General features: G+C 45.4%; 1 pseudogene across 1 annotated transcript; it reads left to right on the top strand.

Annotated features, from left to right (window-relative positions):
- Window positions 1-2,161: 2,161 nt before the first annotated feature.
- On the top strand, window positions 2,162-9,687 carry LOC146894938 (glyceraldehyde-3-phosphate dehydrogenase pseudogene; annotated as a pseudogene). The gene is made up of 2 exons (XR_015737903.1): window positions 2,162-5,355; window positions 9,175-9,687. The product of XR_015737903.1 is annotated as a glyceraldehyde-3-phosphate dehydrogenase pseudogene (transcript).
- Window positions 9,688-21,691: the final 12,004 nt, after the last annotated feature.

Here is a 21,691-nt window from a genome sequence, read left to right as displayed (position 1 = left end):
ATGAGTAGGGTTGGAGCCCTTAAGAGAAGAGACATGAGAGAGAAAGAGAGAGAGGGAGATTCCATCTCTGTTCTCTGCCACAGCAGAACCGAGCAAGACAGCCATCTGGAAGCAAGGAAATAGGCCCACAGCAGGCACCTGATGTCTGTCAGCACCTTGGTTTCATATTTCGCAACCTCCGGAAAGTGAGAAATAGATGGATGCTGTTTAAAGTCCCTCTCCATGATATCCCATTAGCCTAAGCTGACTGATCCCCTCTGGTCTCCCTGTCTCCAGCTCATTCCCATGCACTCCAGATAGCTTCATAGAAAACTTCATCTAGAAAGCTTCTCTTAGAAGGAAACCTTACCCACATCACACATTGCTTACAATCCTTCAGTGACCCAAAGGCCAAAGGCCAAGGTCTCAGCAGAAGAAGTCTCAAGTCCCCATTTACCCCTGTGGCTTTCTTTGCCTTTCCACAGAGTCTACACTCTGGGAAGAAATGAATTCCACACAACACTGCACACTCTGTGACACTTCTTGTCTCTGTGCTTTCTGTAAGGTTCTTGATTCTGCTAGGAATTCCCTTCCCACTGTCCTCCAGTCTTTACTCATCCTTTAAAATGTCATCTTTGCTGAAAAGCTGAGTACCCTGCCTCTCGATTCCCCTAGCAACCTATGAATCCCTCTCCCTTATATTGATCTGGCTCATTCTTTCCTAAATATAGGCATTTGCAGCTAGAAATTTCTTACTTCATCACAAAGCAACTCCTAATTTTGCTGGAGACTTACTCCCCGCCCACTGGGTATTTAGGAGTGTGCTGTTTTGTTTCCACGAGTAGAAATTCCAGTTTTCCCCCTTGTTATTGAGCTCAAGCCACGGGTCACTGCAGGCAGAAAACATGCCTGACTTCTTCTAAATCCAATGAGCCCTGGTTTATGATCCAACACATGAACTGTCCTTGGAAACATGTCAAATGTACTTGAGAAAAAGTCTAATGCTGTTGCTGGATACAACAGCACTCAAAGTCCACTGGCAGAGTTGTTATCGACTCTGTTTCCTGTTGGTCCTTCTGTCTCTCTATCCACTATTTAAGGGGGCTTTGAAATCTTCAACTATGACTGTTTCATTGTATAATTTGACTTTCAACTCTGAAAGCGTGTTTATAAATTCCACATCTTTCTTTCTTTCTTTCTTTCTTTCTTTCTTTCTTTCTTTCTTTCTTCTCTCTCTCTCTCTCTCTCTCTCTCTCTCTCTCTCTCTCTCCCTCCCTCCCTTCCCTTCCTCTTTCTTTCTTTCTTTCTTTCTTTCTTTCTTTCTTTCTTTCTTTCTTTCTTTCTTTCTTTCTATCTCTCTTTTTTTAGGTTTCTTAGTGTAACCCTGGCTGTCCTGGAACTAGCTCTGTAGACCAGGCTGGCCTCACAGAGATCCACCTGCCTCCTGGGATTAAAGGTGTGTGCCACCAAATTTTCTTGATTGACACTCTATCCTTATAAAATTGTCTTCTTTGTTCTTTTGTGTGATGTTTTATTCTTTTGACATTTTGAGGGCCTGCCACCTGGCTCCCAAATGAATCTCACATGGAGGTTTACTCTTAGCTATAAACTCGCGGCCTCAGCTCGGCTGGTTTCTGGCCTGCTTTCCTTACTTAAATTATCCCGACTACCTTTGCCTCTGGGCTTTCATCTTTCTCTATTTCTGTAGATCTTTCTTTACTTCTTTCTCTATGGCTTGCTGTGTGTAGCTAGGTGGTTGGTCCCTGATATCCTCCTCTCGTTGTTCTCTGGCTCCTCTTTCTCTTCGGTTCTCCTCCTATTTATATTCTTTGCCTGCCAGCCCCACCTATCCTTGTTCCTGCCTTGCTATTGACTGTTCAGCTCTTTATTAGACCATCAGGTGTTTTAGACAAACACAGTACCACAGCTTCACAGGGTTAAACAAGTGCAGCATAAACAAAAGTCACACACTTGAAAATAATATTCCCCAACATTGTCCCTTGCAGTAATTTTTGCTGTGAAGTCTGAAACTAGCACAGTCACTCAAGCTCTCTTCTGAGTGCTGTTTGCATTTTTGCCATTCTTTGACTTTTAACTGTTTCTGTCTCTGAATCTAAAGATGTGTCTTATAGATGCAGTATGTTCAGATCACGCTTCTTATGTATCCTGTTGGTATCTTCCCCATTAGAATATTCTTTTTTTCCAGAAAATTCAGCAGATTTCTTTGTGATTGTTATAAAGTTGGACAGCTGAAATGTGCTCACTGGAACACTTTGCTCGCATCAATGCTTTATATTTTGCATTTACAGTAAAAATTCACACTCAAATGAAAATCGAAAAACTGCTAATACCCGATTTCTGTCCCCTATTTTTCCACTCACAATCATATACTTATATCAGTGCTAGAATTGGCAGTATCCTTAGAAACTCAATAAATTTTGTTTGTAAAATGAAACAAACACTTACCAATTGGGTCTAGAGACCTTTCACTTGCCCTTTGAATAAGAATACGATTGGTTGCTTTCTGCTCCTCCCTGTTCCAGAGATAGCCACATCTTCTTGTGCAGTGGCAGCCTTGTTCCTGAGACAACAGTGAAGGCCAGAGCGAACGGCTTTGGTCATATTGAGCACCTGGTTACCAAGGCTGCCTTCATATCTGGCAAAGTGGACATTGTTGCCATCAATAACTGTTTCATTGCCCACAACTACATGGTCTACATGTGCCAGGATGACTCCATCCATGGCAAGTTGAATGGCACAGTCAATACTGAGGATGGGAACCTTGTCATCAATGGGACGACCATCACCATCTTCCAGGAGTGAGATCCCGCCCACATCAAATGGAGTAATGCTGGTGCTGAGTATGTCGTGGGGTCTACTTGTCTCTTTACCACCGTGGAGAAGGCAGGAGCCCACCTGAAGGATAGGACCAAAAGGGTCATTATTTCCACACCTTCTGCTGATGCCCCCATGTTTGTGATGAGTGTGTACCATGAGAAGTGTGACAATTCCTTCAAGATTGTCAGCAACGCTTCCTGTACCTCCTACCGCTTAGCCCCCGCACCCTCGGCCAAGTCACCCACGACAACCTTGGCATTGTGGAAGAACTCATGCCCATAGCCCATGCTGTCGCTGCTACCCAGAAGACTGTGGATGCCCCTTCTAGGAAACTGTGGTTTGATAGCCATAGGACTGCCCAGAAAATCATTCCTGCATCTGCTGGTACTGCCAAGGATGTGGGCAAGGTCACCCCAGAGTTGGATGGGAAGCTCCTTGGTATGGCCTTCCATATTCCTACCCCTAGTGTGTCCATTGTGGATATGATATGCTGCCTGGAGAAAGCTTCTGAGTATGATGACATCAAGAAAGTGGTGAAGCAGGCATCCAAGTGCCCACTAAAGAGCATCCTCGGCTACACTGAGGACCAGGTTGTCTCCTGTGGCTTTAACAGTGACGTCCACTCTTCCACCTTTGATGCCGGGGCTGGTATTGCTCTTAATGACGTTGTAAAGCTCATTTCCTGGTATGACAGCGAATACGGCTACAGCAATAGGGTGAATAACCTCATAGTCTACATGGCCTCCAAGGAGTAAAAAACCCTGGGCCACCCACCCCAGCAAGCACAGGAGAGCTAGGGAGTGGCCCTCAGCTGCTGAGTAGTCCCTGTCCTAACTCAGCCTCTGACACTGAGCATCTCCCTCACAGTTTCCATCCCAGACCCCAGGATAACTGGAGGGACTTAAGGAGCCCTACTCTCTAGAACACCATTAATAAAGTTCACTGCACCCATTCAAAAAAAAATACAATTGATCAAACCAACTTTATGACCTTGTCAGTTGTGAAGCTTCCTAGTCCTGTTTAGTGGAGTCAGCTGGAAGTTGGATAACCACATTATTTTCTGGCAGATCCATTTACCAGCCCTAGGAAAGTACTGATTATATCAACATATTCATGCTAAGCGAGAATCTGCTTCCCGGTATCTGCTTCCCGTGCACGTGTGGGGGATGTGCTGCTCCCTGGCGTGGCCTGTCAGGCAGTGGGAGACAGACAGAGGAATACCGTGAGGAGCGTTGTTACAAACATGGTGCTTTCAAACGCGTTTATGGAAAAAGCAAACTAACCCAGAAACATGGAAAGAGAAGAGCATCGAATAAAGATACTTGGGCAGCATTGTCTAATGTCAGTAATGACAGTTCAGTGTACCCTATTCGAGAACCTCAAAGGGATGAAGCTACATGCGAGGCTGAAGCAGCCTTGGATTTAGCCTGGCGTTTTGATCTTCCCGTTGTAGAAACACAAACCAGCAGAAGAACTGGAGTATTGGCCATGATAGCACAGCTATTGAGGGGCTTCAGCATTAGAACTTGAATCCCAAGACAAGGCCTCCATAACGCCCACGGGATGTTGCTGTCTGGTCACCTAGGAACACTTCTTGCTTTGCTGTAGTCTCTACCAGAAAAGAGTTGAGACTGCCTCTCTGGTCTGGTTCAGATTAACTCACAGCAGCACACATACGTGACTCTTACAAAATGGTATAATCATCTGTCTCCACACTGCGATCTTTACTTCTCCTGGTGGAGCATCCTCTCTGATAGGAGCTGGACACTCCAGACAGATGATTTAGTTAGAACATATTGTTTAACCTGTGCCAACCCACGATGCCTGAGGAGAAACCCTCATCATGGCTTCTGGGAAAGGTCTCCTCTTTGTTAAAGAGAAGAATGACACTGAGATGAAAACCTCCAAGTGAGAAGGTCGGATGGAAGTTACCGGAAGCTGGGGAGAAGTGAGAATTGGAGTTAATGGGCTCAGAGTTTCAGTTCTGCAAGAAGATGGTTGTAGAGATGGCCACTGACAGTGGCCGCACAGTGTTCTGGAGATATTCAATACTGCTAGAGTACACACTGAGAATGGCCAAGATGGTTTTTATAAGAAAGGAGAAAGACGAGAGCTGAAGAGAACCTACTTCCTGTTATTAGCTGCAGCTCGGTGAATAGGTTGTGTACATAGAAATTCAAAGACGAGGCCCAACAATGAACAAGGAGCTGCAGAGGGTACCTGTGACTCAACCTCTCATTTCTGGAAATGTAGCAAACACGCAGTAAACTGTAAACGCAGCGTCATGAAAGGTCACAGGCAAAACCCCCTGTAATGAGCATCTTCTCTTCACTGTGTGGTGTGGGAGAATTGTCTGTATTCTGTCAATAATATTTTAATAAAACGCTGATTGGCCAGGCAGGCAGTATAGGCGGGAAAGTCAGACAGGAAGTAGGGGTGGAGCAAAGAGACTGGGGAGTATTCTGGAAGCAGAAGCTCCCTCCGCACTCCTGCGCAGACCACCGAAGAGACAGGATGTAACCTGCCCAGCTGAGAAAGGTACTGAGCCCTGTGGCTAACGTAGATAAGGATAATGGGGTAACATAAGTTATAAGAGCTAATAAGTAGCCTGACCTAATGGGCCAATCAGTTTATAATCTTATGGAGTCCTGTGTGTGATTTTCGTTGGGAGTTGCCGGCTGTGGGGTACCGGGCAGGACAGAAACCCCAACAAGCCGGCCCTCATGTTACATCTGTGCACAGGGACAGACACTGTCTTAACATCTGACATCGCAGACGGTCTTTCCTGCCTTAGGGCTTTGTACAGACAGAACCTGGCTGGTCCTGGTGGATGCAGCCCTTTCCTGAACATATAGCACACTTCTATAGCTGGTGTTTTGCTTTAAACGTGTCCGTGAGAGTCATCCGTGTTTCCTGTCACTATAGATCACTCATTCTCACGGCTGAATACAATTTTATTTGGAGGCTATGCTGTAATTTATCCATTTTGATTCTTGGCAGGCATGTAGATAGTTTCCTAACTCGTGTTATTAAAAATAGTGATTCTGGGAGTGATTTCTCCTATGTGAAATGCCCGAATGTGCCTAGAAGCAGAATTGCTGGTCTCTGGGTATGATTATGTTCATCATTAGAGAATCTAGACAGTTTTCCAAAGTGGGGTGCCAATTTAGATGTACCCTGATAAAATATAAACATGCATTATCTTCATAGATCCTTCTGAGCCATTGAACAAGCAATTCTAGAACTCCTAACTCATGTCGAGTGTTTAAGCAGTTGCTAGTGAGTTCCTGTCACACACAGCCCAAAGTTCCTCGACTAATAAGGGACTCTTTGTAGAAAGGTCATTGCCCTTTAAGGCCTAGCTCTTTTCAAGCCAGCTGGGTCACTCCTTGTCATGGCTGAGGTTGGTGGGGGTGGAACCTGAGTGACTTCTTTGGGAGTGGCTCAGAGTTAGCTCGTCTCCACTCCCCACCACTTGTCTAGGCTTGCTAATTCTCTCCTGGACTATCACAAATACTCCGCTGGTGACAGTCTCGCACGAAGTCCCCTCCACTGTGGCATTGCCTACAGACCACCCACAGGACTAACTGCCATGTGTACACCCCAGTCAAACTCCAGCGGTCTTCCAGAGAATCCAACAGTCAACTGCCATTGTCTTCTCTGAGAACCTGTTTAACTGCCCAAAGAGCAGAAAGAAAAAGGACCTTGGCTAAGAAATCACCCATTATAGTGACTACAACTGAACTCATTTGTCCCACAAGGCCTGAGCCAAGGATATTATGGATCTTACCTCATTTTCTCTTCACCTGGAAGATATTGTACCTATTTTTATTCAAAGCCCATTAGCTCCAAATCTACCCTTTACTACCTGCTCTGTGAAAATGGTGTTGGGCCTTAGAAGTAGAGCCATCTCTTAGTGTCTGTAGCCAACCGATTGTGAGACCCTCTGTCCCTGCCATACCAGACAGGATATCAAAATCTGCAGATGCTCAAATCCCTTTTATAAAAGGTTACAATGTTTGCAAACGACCTACACACATACTTTATGTCATACAGTACAATATAAAAATAATCACTATGGCTTTGTCTGTCATAGCCAGAACCTGGAAACAACCTCAATGTCCCTCGATCAAAGAATGGATTAGAAAAATGTGGTACATTTACACAATGGAGTACTACACAGCAGAAAAAAATAACGACAGCTTGAATTTTGCAGGAAAATGGATGGAACTAGAAAACATTATTTTGAGTGAGGTAACCCAGACACAGAAAGACAATTGTCACATGTACTCACTCATAGGTGGTTTTTAAACATAAAGCAAAGAAAGCCAGCCTACAAACCACAATCCCAGAGAATTTAGAAAACAATGAGGACACTAAGAGAGACTTACATAGATCTTATATACATGGGAAGTAGAAAGTAGAAAAAGACAAGATCTCCTGAGTAAATTGGGAGCATGGGGACCTTGCGGGAGGATTGAAGGGAAGAGAGGAGAGGCGGGGAGGGGAGCAAAATGTAGAGCTCAATAAATATCAATAAAAAAGGAAATAGAAGAAAAATTGCTAGGTAAATGGTTGCATTGTACTGTTTATAGAATAAGGACGAGAAAAAGCCTGCAAATGTTCATATATAACTTTCCTGAATTTTCTGACCCACTCTTAATTGAATCTCCTGTTGCTGGATCCAGAGGCTGTGCTAAGTAGCACCATGTTAAATCTTGGCAGTAGAGGGCGCTGGAGAGGCACCACCCGCAGAACCTTCCTTAGTTGTGGCGGGCTCCTCCTTGCCAGCCTAACCCAAGCACAGTTCTCTAGGGCCCGGCTTGTTCCGCGACTTCCCCAGTGCTTCTCCCCCTCATGCCTCTTCTGAGTCACCTTTTCCTCGATGATCTTCCCTGGCATTCTAGAGAGTGGAGTTTAAGTACATTTAGGAATTTCCAGCTTGCTCATCATCTGTGCACCACCTCGCTTTTTCTGCCACTCAAAGAGCCATGACTGTGTCCACTGCCACCGTGTACACCTCAACGTGGACTTCTTAGCCCTGGGCCGGTGGGCAGGAGGTCTGGGGTTTCTGACTGGACCTTAATTAATATGCCTTTTCCTCCTTTGGGAGCTTTCTTTTATTTTAGAGGGAGTTGTTAGTTGTTTTTCTTTCTCCTCTGTGTAGCTTCTGTCGTTACTGTTGTCATCTGATTAGCTGGGCCAATTGACTGTAGCGCCTTACAAACTCAAGCATCAGTTGTTCTAAATGTCATTTTGAGAGGTTTTTTGTTTTGTTTTGTTTTAACTTGCTGTGTAAACCAGCTAGCTGCCTGCAACTCCGAAATCCCTCTGCCTTCCCCACCCCTAGCGCTGGGATTAAGTGCATGCCGCCACACCCATCCAATTTCACCTATAGAAGCAGCCTTGTCTTGCCGTTTTCTGACTTGCCTACACTGACTGGCTGTCCTCCATTCTCCGTGCTGTGTGCGGTCCTCACCTGGGGTCTGCTTCCAGCGGCATGCTGGGACTCTCTGTGTGGGTCATTCACTATGTACACCCTCATTTTATCTTATTTTGTTTAGTTTGAGACAGACAGGGTCACATGTAAGCCACGCTGGCTTTGAACTCCTGATCTTCCTGACTCTTCCTCTCAAGTGCAGAGATTACAGATGTGTGCCACCATACCTGGCACTTATTTTATATATCTATATTGCAGATATATACTTTTACAAATATCCCTTGAAGTTGAGAATGACTGACACATGCTTATAATCCCAGCATGTGAGAAGCTGAGGTGAGGGATTGAGGCCACTCTGGGCTACAGTTACAAAACAAGCAAAGAAAAGCTCATTTCATTACCTACGTGGGGCTTGGAGAAGAGCAAAGGTCCACAGGTGTTCATTCTGCTGTCTTCCCCAGGACTCCTTTGTGTAGTCTTTTGAAATCTACTTTTTATTTTTTTTCAGTGCTGGAGATAGATTTCAGGGCCTCCATACATGGTAGGGAAGTTATACCTCCAGATTTTTTAATTTAACAGTATATCAGTTGTACATATTCTTTTGTGATCTCTCTCTCTCTGTATGTATGTGTGTGTGTGTGTTTGGAGACAGTCTCACTGGATAACCCATGCTGGGCTCAAGCTCATGACTCTCATGATTTCAGGTGTGCACAACTAGGCCCAGCTTATTACAATGTCTTCTTTGTATCTAGAAGTAGCAACACACACACACACACACACACACACACACACACAGGAGGACATCCCACATCACTCCTTAAATTAATTACTAGCACATTTTAAAAGGTCTTTGCTAGTTTATGCTGAAGATATAATAAAATTCATTTAACTTGTACCTTTTTTTTTTTAAATTTAAGGTGATTTCATTTGCTTGCCCTTGAGAACTTTATGAAAGTCCTGGGTAGGCCTGCGTAGAGCTGGAGGTGTCCTCCCAGAAGTAACAAGACATCTGTCACAAATACAGCACCGTTCACTCCCAAAGCCTTCTGAAGAATCAGACAACTGGAATCCTTTTGCTTTGATGCCCCACCCGCTGTCAAGGACACAGCATCCAAATGCCAGCTAAGACGCAGTGGACCCAAGGAAATGCAACACTCATTACTTTAAACTGTGTGCGTGCACACATGTGTGCGCTCCGTGTGTGTGTGTGATGTCTGGAGGTCAGAGGACGATGTTGTGGACTTCATGCTCTCCTCACCTCTGTGTGAGTTCTGGGGATTGAACTCAGGGCGTTTGACCTGCAGCGAGAGCCTTTCAACACTGAACCATCTCTGGCCCTCTCTTTTCTTTTTCTTGCATTTTACATCTATTTTTGCTTTTGATCTATGAAATAAATCTGTCACAGGTTTCTTTTGCTTACAAGAAATGAATGTCTGCCTTGGATTCATTGTCGTTGCTGTTACATACAGTGTTCCTGTGTTCCTCCACAGAGCTAAGCGGGCTTCATCCGGGCTCACGTTCTCACATCTAGGGCTGTCACACAACGTCTCTCCCTTAGGCCCCGGTTTGTTACATGAAGGAAGGCTCTCTATGCCTCAGGTTATAAAATGTGTCAAACAATGATGTAACGGCCCGGAAATAAATACGGGATACTCAATGAGTGTTAAGCACTGGAGAAACTTACACAGAAACTAAAAACAGTTCTGACCCTTCAAGTCTGTGCCCTCCTCCACTCACAAACACAGACAGGCAATTCACAAGTAAATGCAAACTTTTCAACAGCCCAAAAACCCACCCAGAAGTCAAACACCGCAGACAGAGCCTTTCCTTGTCCTTGTGAGAGCGCAAAGAAGGTCTTCCAGCAACGCAGCCTTTGGGGTTGAGAGCAGCAGGAACCAGGGCGGTTTGGGACAGTGTTCCTTTCATGAACTGGAGTGAAGACTGAGCTTATTCATGGGGCTTGGGGGATTTGGGGGGGACAGTTGAACTTCGCGTTCTCCAGGGCTCCGTCTCTAATCCTGGAAGGGGCTGCGCCCTGAGGGTTCGCTCACCCTCTGGAGGGCAATGTGGGTGCGGGTCCAAACCCAGCATCCACTGTAGGAGATGGGAGCTCTGCTCTGAGGCTCTGTGGCTGCTCTTCAGACATATGCGACTCATTTCTGACTGACGCCCGCTTCCGCAGACTTCGGTCCTGCAGGAGCTAGACATGGATTCCAGAGGCTCAATACAACTTTTCATGCCACTCACTCACGGAACAAACTCCTAGGTGCCAGCGGCATGGTTCCAACAGAGAGGTTGGGAGAGAGCCTGCCAAGGCGGGGGAGCGGGGCAGGCAGGGAGCTCAGATGGGAGACAGGAAGAGCTTTCATGTACGGCCTGCACACGTGACTGAGGAAACGCCAGTTTCCGTATGATTCCATATTCACCACACTGAAGTTTTCTGTTATTTCTCTTTTTTTGCTGTGTATGAGGGGCATATGCCCGTGTGTGTGTGTGTGTGTGTGTGTGTGTGTGTGTGTGTGTGTGTGTGTGTAGGGGCCAGAGGTTAGTGTTGGGTGTTTGCTTAGTTTTTGAGACAGTCTTTCCCTGAACATGGAGTTCAGTGATTAGCTAGGCTGGCCAGTGAGTTCTGGTATCCAGCTGTCTTTGTACCCCAATGTCAAGCTTTTCATGTGAGTGTTGGGGATCTGAACTCAAGTCCTAATGCTGGGAAAACTAGCATTAAACCACAGCAGTACCTGTCGGCCCTGTGTGTGCAGACTGTAGAATCCACACAGCAGTACCTGTCGGCCCTGTGTGTGCAGACTGTAGAATCCACACAGTAGTACCCATTGGCCCTGTGTGTGCAGACTGTAGAATCCACACAGCAGTCCCCGTGGGCCCTGTGTGTGCAGACTGTGGAATCCACACAGCAGTACCCATTGGCCCTGTGTGTGCAGACTGTGGAATCCACACAGCAGTACCCATTGGCCCTGTGTGTGCAGACTGTAGAATCCACACAGCAGTACCCATTGGCCCTGTGTGTGCAGACTGTGGAATCCACACAGCAGTACCTGTCGACCCTGTGTGTGCAGACTGTAGAATCCACACAGCAGTCCCCGTGGGCCCTGTGTGTGCAGACTGTGGAATCCACACAGCAGTCCCCGTGGGCCCTGTGTGTGCAGACTGTGGAATCCACACAGCAGTCCCCGTGGGCCCTGTGTGTGCAGACTGTGGAATCCACACAGCAGTACCTGTCGGCCCTGTGTGTGCAGACTGTAGAATCCACACAGCAGTACCGGAGTACCACTCACTGTATGTCTGGCGAAACAGTCCTTTGTGTTTATTGAGCACATACACACAACAGGCCACAGGGCTTGTTCTCAGAACTCACAGGGCTCTGGAATCCTCACAGTGGGCTACTTAAATTTCAGACAGAGAACATTTTGAAAATTAGGATACCCTCTGCAGTATTTTCATTTGCTAGATCTGGCAAACCTACCCATTTTATTACTAAGAATTAATAATAAATAAATTAATTAAAATGTAATTAATTATTAATAATAAATTATTAAGAATACAAAGTATGAGGCTGAGGATGTGCTTTGGTTGGCAGAATATTTGCCTAACACAGTGAAAACCCTGAGTTCTAGACCTGGTACTGCATGAGCAGGCCATTCAGGGCCCCTGATCCCTGCTTCAGTGACTCCCTGTGTCTGTCTTGTCACTCATGGCTTCTCACCTTAATTATCCCGAAGCCTTTCTGCATTTCTGGATTAGCAGCAGCCTTTCCCAGGGCGATGCCCTCCATCGCTCACCATCCTAATTCCTAGCAAGGATGCAGACTGCTTCTCGGCCAGATGTCTGCTCCTGGGTCAGCAAAGGATGTGACACTGGAGTAAGACCTTAAAGAATATCAGTGTTGGTGGAGAAGACAGAGCCTCGGGAAGGAGACTCCAGACCCTGGAATGTGGAGGGATGGGGGATCAGGGGGCCTGTGTTCACAGAGTTGTCAGGATGTGTTGGGAGAGTGGCAGGAACTTGGCCATGCAGGATCCTATGTGCCTTTCCCAGGGAAGAGAAGCAAGGAAAGTCTTGAGCGGGGTATTGAAGCTTGGGGTGTACCCGGGAAAGCAGCCTGGAGTCCTCCCAGGCAGTAGTGAGACAGTCTAGGTAGAGAAGCTGAGGGTCATGTGAACTGAACTTTCCAGAGTCTCCAAAGCTGATTGATTGGTTAGAACTCTTGATTGTGGAAAGTTGGAACTGTCCAGATCTGGAGATGACAGTCTTGGGTTATTTGCCCCTTTAATAACCTCTCTCTGTTCGTTGTTGTCTTACCTAACAGCGGCATGAAGCATTTCGGAATGTTTTAATGGAGTTAACTTTTAGCTTCCACCAGCCCCAAAGCTAAGAACGATAGTGTCTGCAGCTCAGACTTTCACGTTTCGCTGTAACCCACCTATGAGCTTCCCACCAAGGTGTTCTTTTAAATGCCTTACTTTGGGTCTGTCTTTTGTTCTGTGATCATAAAAACTCCTGAAATCACTGCGAATGACTGCATTGGAGAAAAGGTGTCTTCAGCATGGCAGACAAACCCCAAACCGAGAGTGAATTAATATTGACTGGGTAACTGAATGAACCACTACTTCATGCTTTAACATCTTTGAATCATGTGCCTATGCACCCTCCTCCCTAAACAGAGGCCCAGCAGCTAAACTTGCTTTCCTCTTGACCATTGACACTTCTTCCCTCAAGGGCCTGAGTTTTTATTGGAACCCACTGACCTTTGCTGAGGATTCTGGGAGCATTAGAAAGAAATAATACGATATATGGAGACCTAAACATGACAGGGCCTAAGAGGGAAGGTCAGGCTTCCCTTTAAAGCCTATAGAGAAGCTTGCTTCACTAAGAGTAAGCACGAGGCGCTGGAAGGGATGCTCAGTAGTTAAGAGAGCTTGAGGCTCTCACAGAGAACCTGAGTTCCCTGTTGTCCCTGAGAACCTGGGTACAACAGTACCCATGTTGGGTGGCTCTCAACAAGTAACTCCAGCTCCAGGTGAAACACCTCTGGTCTCCAAGCGCCCCATGCACATACTACACACAAAATTAAAAAGAATAGAAATGCATCTTTTATGAAAGAATATGAATAAAGAAGAGAGGGAGATAGAGGTAGTTGTGACTGAGAAGGATGGTGGGGGTGGGGAGGGGCAGAACCTCCTCAGAAAGTAACCTTTATGTTATTTTCCTGGGTGACATGCCAGAGGCATCTCCTCAGGACCAATCCTAAGAGCAAAGAGAAAAGTTCCGAAATTATAACCTTTTGGAAGTGGCAAGAAGTTTCACAGCACGTGATTTAGGTCTACATAGCACACACAGCAAGTGTGGGAAAACCCAGATATTCCAGATTAAGGTCACAGCACAGATTGTTTCTTAACTCTGTCCCAGAGAGAGCTGCGGAGGTGTGGCCTGATCCAGGCTATGGGTTTCAACCTAAAGATACAGACCAGCATTCTAACATAATTCCACTCTTTGAGAGGTTGAGGCAGGAGGGTTGACAGTTCAGTTTGCTGGGCTTCATGAGATCATGTCTCAACAGCAAACAAAACAAAACAAAACAAGAAACAAAAACCCTCAAGCAAAAAAAGCAAGAAAACTTAGTTGAAAACAATTGTGCTATGTTTATTTTGATGCCAGAGAGTTTTAAGCAGGGACAGCATGTGTGGGGGGTGGGTGTGGGGTGTACCTAGTCTACCTGTTCTCACTTGCTGGGGTGGTGGCTCTGCTGCATGGGGTGGGGTAGGGGACCGAAGTGGGTAAGGCAGGAACTTGTTAGCATTGGTTCTCTTAGAAGCTGTGACTTGTCAAGGCCGGCATGTGTATGGGCCACCTGGTGTTTATTTTTATTGTTTTGTTCAGCCCCTTGCTGGACTTCTTATCCAAGTGGCTGGGATGTGAGACACAGCTGTTTACATCTCCTGAGCCCTTCTTTCCTCAACTGTCCAGGCATGACATGGAAGCTTAATCACAATGTTGGAGAGAACAGAATGCCTAGAACGAGAGCTGAGAAGAATGTGCTAGGAACTAAATGGAGTCAGGGATGAGACGAATGCTTGACTCTCTCCAGAATCCTTCTAGTCCTGATTGTAGAATGCAGGGCTACTTCCTTCTAGACAACTTGTGGTCAAGGAAAGAGCATACAATTGGGGCTGGGGACTCACGCCTCTAGAACACGCGATTCAGCGCTCGGTCTAACTGAAACCCTTGTTGAGAAGCAACCGGCTTCTCAGCCCTGCTATGTGTATTCTCTGTCAACTTGCCTCTGCTCAGGCCCAGTCGACACCTACAATCCAGGAATGCAAACATATGCCTAGCTGTGTTACTAATGGAACATTCTCTATTTGGGGGACGTAGCTCTCAAGGAGACCTGAAGATGAGTGAGACACGGACACCGCCCCCTCCCAGCCTGTCAAAATCCGTTATGTCCTCCATCAAACAGCTGTCCATCACCTAGATGAACTCAGGTGACCTGGGAAATCATGGTCCCGAACAGCTCAGATCTGAATGTGTCAGTGGAGACAAGTTACCAGAGAAGGACGAGTCAGTGGGCCCTGATGGGACTGGGTCCCTTGCCAGCTGTTCTGGGCTGCAGCTGGGAACAGAATTGGATTGCTCAGGAAGAACTGAGGGGGTCACTTGGCTAAGGTAAAGGGGAAAAGATTTGAGGCCTCTTTTCTTCTGTCCTTGCTGCACCTCTACATATGGCCACACGGGGTCAGTATCCCTTTAGGGTTGGCCAGGAGAACTGTGAGGGGAACAGTCCTGGGCCCCACAGCTTTCTCTGAGGTCTTTTTGAAGAGTTGGAATAACCGCAAAGTCCTCCCCGAGACTCGGATCATTGTGGCCTCTTAGAATCCTTCGTCAGGAGGGACCAAGAGTGAGGGTGAGGTAGCGCATCGTGTGGTGTGAAGATCACATGACTTTCCTGAGAGGAGGTGGGCTGCCACTGCATAGGCAGGAGGGTCTCACAACAGGGAGGCAAGACTGAACTATGCAGCCATATGCTCCTATGGTGCGCCTGGGGTCCCAGTCTACCTCAGACTACGCCTGCTGGCCCTGTTTGATCGTTGTGTGTGTGTGTGTGTGTGTGTGTGTGTGTGTGTGTTCATTTGTTTTTGGATGTCTAGGCTTTGATTATCACTTCACGTGTCAACAGTATCATCTTCTATTTAAAAGAGAGAAGAATAGCTATGGAGTACAGTCTTTTCTACAAGACGGTTGATCGGACATTTATATAATGTTGCCTTTAAACCTGTAGCTTACAGGTTCAGGAGACAGCCAGAGCGACATGTTCCGTCAGCCCGAACAGAGAGAAAGCATGTCGCGGTCCCCTGTGTACACTCCATTATTGAAAGTATTCCCGACCAAAGACAATCTCAGCAGGACAAACCCAGCTTTCACATTCGCAGTAGATAAAAGGACTTTTCACAAGGTGGCATCTGACTCAGAATAGGTTTGAGTTTCCTCTCTTGTACACTTCTCATCCACTTCCGGGGCTGGCCATGGAGGGTCACGTTCACATTGCACTGAGTTTGAAAGTGGTAGCCAGTAAGGACAGTCCTGGAAGTCATTCACATGCGGAGTGAGGGCAGCTGCCAGAGTGTCACATGATTAGATCACAAGCAATCTAAAGACCTTAAGTAGTGATTGTTCCTGGTTTACTCGGCTGGACCTTGAGATCAGAATGTTGTATTCATAATATATTCAGATAACATTGAATGGGCAAAACCAGAAATGACGTAAAAAAATGGCTTATTTGGTTATCACTTGATATTTTACCAAATTCAAATCAGGAATCACCTGTGACTGACCAAAGTTGCCACAATGACTCAGTGGACCCCTAAGTTAGTTTTGGGGACAGCAAACCAAATTAGGCTGCAGTTTGTTATGAAATGACTTAAATACAGAGGAACCACTGGGCATGAGTTTAGTTGGACAGGAATGACTGCATATCATATAGATAAACATATTCTTAACTCAGTTTCTCTCTAGCCAGAGGCCAAAACTGATTACAGCCTTTTCAACCTCCGTTCAACTTCAGTGTGACTAAGGATGTCAGAATGGAACAAGAAATCATTGTGGCCAATACAGTAACACTTCTGAATTTTATAAGTGCAAAAACAATTGTTTTGGGGTCTCTCTTCTGGAAACTTAGGAGGATCCTTGCAAGCGAGGTGTCTTCAGGCTTAATTGACCCTTCTTAGCGCTGTGCAAAATCAACCTTTACATGGGACCCACCACTTCTCCCTCCCCTTCCACCCTCCTCCGGGAACTGACCCACCATATTTGCTCTCTACTCCCCAACTTCTATGGCTTCCGGGGAAGGAGTTTCCTGTCCTTTCAACTCCAACTCCTTCCAAAGGGGAAACAGCAAATCTGGGTCCCCAGCCTCTCCTGGGCATCACCTTTCCTTCCAGGATCATGTGACTTTCTAGAGACTGACAGTCAGAAAATGGATGCCAAATGCAGTGCGGTTATCTAACCTGCTCTCGCTGTCTGCTCCTCTGGGAGCTGCAGAGGGACTGTAGACACACTGAGAGATGGCAGTCGTCATTAGCTCTGAACAAAGGACTGCCTAGAGACTGCTGCCACATTTCAGAGGAAAGCAGCTTTTATCCCTGGAGGTGGGGGTGAACTCTAGTACGAAGAGGTGCGAGAGAGGAGAGAGGATGGGGTCATGGCCACCCTCTCCTTAGGCCCTGTAAGACTGTGCACATACTGCCGCTTTGATGCCGCTATCTTTGGAGGGCAGAAGTTGTGCCTTACATATCTATGCACCACCAATCCCTAGCACAGTTCTTGGTACATAGATGGTGCTGGATGGATGCTGAAAACCAGAACAGGACTGGGTGATTGACAGCTCCGGGGTAGCCCTTGGGCAGCCTGGTACCTCAGTGGCTCTGAGCATGTGAGGGCCAGGGCACTACTCCATCACGCTCTCATCCGTGATGCTGTTTTGTTTTTGTTTCTTTTTGAGAGCATTTCACTGCAGCCCTCATTATCCTGGAGCTCTCTATGTAGCCCAGATTGGATGCTGCTTTGTTTACCAAGAGTCTTAGCAATTAGACAAAGAACGCCCCCAGCTAGCATTTCCATGAAGGGATGCCTTCCAAATCTTGAATCCTAAGAAAGATCAATTGGGAAAACCGAGAACAAAACCATTCTAATTCTCCTGTGAGCACTGAAGCTTGGCCACCAGCACAGAGACACCAGGGCTTTCAAGGACTCTGCTGACATCTGGTCCTGAGCAGCAACAAAATGCTGACAGATAGTTGAAGGTTAAGGATGGCTCTTTTGGAAACAATGACAAAGGTACACAGAAGAGAGCCGGTAGCTGTGTAATCACCCTCCTGGTAGCTGTAGGAGTATTTGGGATCTCTTCTGGTGTTGTGAACTTTGTTGGGATGAAATAAACAGTAGTAAGTTTATATATGCAGTATAACCTTTCCCCGAGTGCTGTGAGTGGGCTGGGTCTGTCTGGTTCAGGTTTGGAATCCCAGCTGCTCAGACAGGATTGTAAATTACAGGCTTGCCTCACAGAAAGCGTGGGTTCAAGGCCAGCCTGGGCTACTAAGTGAGGCTGTCTCAAAAATAAAAACAAGCGTGACTATATAGCTCAATGCTAGACTTTGCCTAGCAATCCTAGTTTAAAAAATAAATCCTATGGATGGGGTTCCAAGAAACAACAAAATCTGAAAGTAAAAACAAATCTGAGAGGTGGAAAGATTGCTCAGCAGGTAAACGTAATTGCCACCAAGTCTGGTGACCCAAGTTTAACCTGGGGGGTTTACATGGTAGCAGAGAGAACTGTCTCTTCTTGCAAGTAGTTCTTTGACCTTCGCACACACACCACAGCATGTTTGCCCACACACCAAACACATCCAAAAGAAAAAGTATGGTAGTTTGTTTTAAAAAAAAAAAAAAGTCCCCAAATTGATATTTTCTTCAGTTGAGATTCCCTCTCCCTGGATGACTCTAGGTTTGTGCCACCTTAAAACTAAAAATGCTAAGTTATCTCTCGGTTTCCTCAATGAATCTGTGCTTGCTCTGATTATGGCTTATCTGTGTTTCTTGTTTTCTCCTTGGGTGTGAGACAAGGAACTTGGGGTCTGCTGACTTGGGATATCTTTGGTTGTCATCTGATTGTCTAAGACCCTCGGGCTCTGAGTTAAACTCTAAGAGCAGGGCAAGCTTCCTTCCTCTTAATAAACTGCCATCAGTTGACGAATGGTAACTAATTCAAAACTGGAAGTGAGGTTATACAGTTTTTGTTTTTTTTTGTAAAAACAAGAATTAATGCAAACTAATTCTTTATTCTTCGGGTACCAGGAGCTTCTAAAACAGAGCTCAGAAAGTACAATGCTCAGCAAAATACAGCCGAATTTGAGATTTTTCATTTTATATTAATGAATTTACCTAGCAAAATATTTTACTCAGTTTTTTTTTTAAAGATCAGACTTTTGTCTCCTTAACAAGGTTTTTTCTCTCCCCTGAAAGGAGGCTTTTTATATATCTCACTAAAGGTCTTCCCAACCCCGCCCCAACTGGTGGGTTTGTTTGTTTTTTTAGCCACACTACACAACTTTGAATGTTAAAGACTGATACCAAAAACAAACAAACATACAAACAAATAAATAAGCAGAGAAAGAATTCAGGAAACAAAAGGAATGTAAGATACAGAAAAATCCCTTAAAATAATTACAGTGATCCTTAGAAGGATCAAGGTCTAGTCTTTTTCTTTTTCTTGGGCTAGTTTAATTTTTTTTTTTTTTCCTTTTGGTGTTTTGAGAATGCCTCACTATGTGTCTCTGACTATGTAGACCAGACTGGCCTCAAACTCACAGAGACCTTCTCTCTTCTGTGCTACCATGTCCGGCTTACAGTTCAACTTTTTGTTTGTTTTTTAAGAAGGGGGGTTGCCATTTAAAGAAAGGAATATGAGTGAATAAGAAACCACTCTTGGAAACTGATAACAGTTCTAGCCCTCCGAGGATTGTGAATACCACTTTATAGAAATCTCCTGGGAGTAAAATAAAAAAAAAAAGTCAAAGAAATGGAAAATAAGAAAGGTCAAATATCATACTGCAGGAGTTTGAGTGAGAAAGACCAGCAAATGGGAACACATCATCAATTAAACACACGAGCAAAATTTTCTGTGCCAAGTTCACAAATCACGGGCATGAAGGCATTGCGGAGAAATGAGACCCACAGCCAGGTACTTAATCTTGTGTTGTCTGAGCATCAAGAACACGGAGATGAGCTGGTAAGGGGAAGTCACGTACAAAGGACCACAATGAGGTTTTCATCCAATACAGTAGTCAGGGAACAAGGAACAGTGCCTTCAAAGTGTGGAGAAATGCCTGCCGGTCCAGGCCGGGCTTGGCACCTTGTGAAGAAAAACGTGTTTTCGGACCTGGTGATTTAGCCTTCTACACCCTCTTTGCTCAGGACTGTACTGATCAGTAACACCACCAAAATGAGGAGTAGACCAAGATAGAGAAAAGTAGGATCAGAAAGGAACTCAGGAGGGAGATGGAAAGCTCCAGCATGGTGCTGAAGGGAAACACAGCAGGACCAGATAAGAGCAAGAGATCCAGAGCTGGTGAGGTTTGAGTAAGAACTACGCTTCATATCCTGGGTGTTTGAACACTTGGTCTCCAGATGGTGGCGCTGTTTGGGGAGCTTTAAGTGGTGCAGCTTGGCTGGAAGAGGTACATCCATGGGTGTGAGCTTTGAGATTAAAGCCTTGCAAATTTTCAGCTTGCCCTCTCTGTCTACGCTTGTAGTTGTGAATGTGCGCTCTGAGCTTCCTGTCCCTGCAGTCATGGTTGCCTCCTCGTGCCGTGCCCCACTACCGTGATGGAACATGAGCCTTCGAACCATAAGACAAATTTAACCCTTCTGTAAGTTGTCTTGAATGGTGTCTTATGAAAGCAACAGAAAAGTAAATAAATATCTAGAAAGAGAGGGATGTCTCAGAGGGGGGAAAAAAACTACAAGGAGTCTTTCTCTATCCCACCAACCAGTCCCCAAATAACAACAGGGAGACTTATATTAATTATGAAAGCTTGGCCATTAAGCTTGGGCTTATTTCAACTAGCTCTTATAACTTAAATTAACCCATTTATATTAACTACATTCTATCAGGTGGCGTTACCTCTTTTCTACCTTGTACCTCCTGTTTTCTCTCCGTGTCTCCTGGCATCTCCTGCCCCTCGATTCCTCCTTTCTTCCTTTCTTTCCCTAGAAATCCCACCTACACCACCTGTTTAGTTATTGGCCATTCCATTCTTTAATAAACCAATCGTAACAATATATCTTTAGACAGTGTACAAATACCCTACAACAAAAAGCAGCCCACTATGAATTTAGGTCATGGCGGGGTGGCATGGAGAAAGATGAATGGCAGATTATATGGAGAATAAAGCAAAGCAACAAGGCAGTTATTGTTAAGAATTAAGATTCATTTTAATTTTTCATTTATATGTTTTTGGGTGTGTCTCTCTGTGTATGCCATGTGCATGGGTGTCTTTAGAGGTCAGATCCCCTGAAGCTGAAGTTACAGGAGATTGTGAGCTGCCTAACATGGGTGCTGGAGACTGAACTCTCTGGAGGAGCATCAGTGGTCTGAATCATGCAGTCGTTTCTCTAGTCCCATAAAGGCAACCCTAGATGGGGATTGGGATGGGATAGGGGTGGGGACTCCACAAGAAAGAAAATGAGTCTGGACTTGAAGTAGGATTTACCTAGAAACAATATAAATACTAAATATTGATTTTTATTTTTGGGTATTACGTTTTGATTGATATGCACTAATTATATGTATCTGGGCATGGCTTGTTTTAATACATGTATACGTAGTATTTTAATTTTTTCTATTTTTCATTTTTAAATGTTTTAATTTGGGGTTTGGGGGCTGGCTCAGTTCATAAAGTACTTCTGCAAGTACAAGCACTCACTTAAAATAGAAAGTCAGATGTGAGAGTTTATGCCTATATATAATCACAGTGCGGGAGCTGTAGAGACAGGAGGGACCCTAGGACTTGCTATGAGATCCTGTGTCAAAATAAGATGGAGGCTTACTGAGGAAGACTTCTGGTATTTGCCCTAGACTCCAGAGGTGTGTGTGTGCGCGCACACACACACACACACACACTGGACACCTACACACATATATAACATCTAATCTCCTCTCTGTGTCTCTTTGTCACAGTCTGCCTCTGTCTCTTTCTCTCCACAGGGTCTCACTTTGTAGCCCTGGCTGTCCTGGAACTCACTTTATAGACCAGGCTAGCCCAGAACTCATAGAGCTCTGCCTGCCTCTGCTCCTCCAAACACCGGGACTGAAGTTGTGGCCCCACCACGCCTCATCTGTATTTACCATTTCCATCTTAAGTG

This window comes from Myodes glareolus, chromosome 5, assembly GCF_982192425.1.
Source record: "Myodes glareolus chromosome 5, mMyoGla1.1, whole genome shotgun sequence".
In the NCBI taxonomy this organism is placed as follows: domain Eukaryota; kingdom Metazoa; phylum Chordata; class Mammalia; order Rodentia; family Cricetidae; genus Myodes; species Myodes glareolus.
The sequence above is the reverse complement of the archived record's forward strand: the minus strand, read 5'-3'. Positions and strand labels throughout refer to the sequence as shown.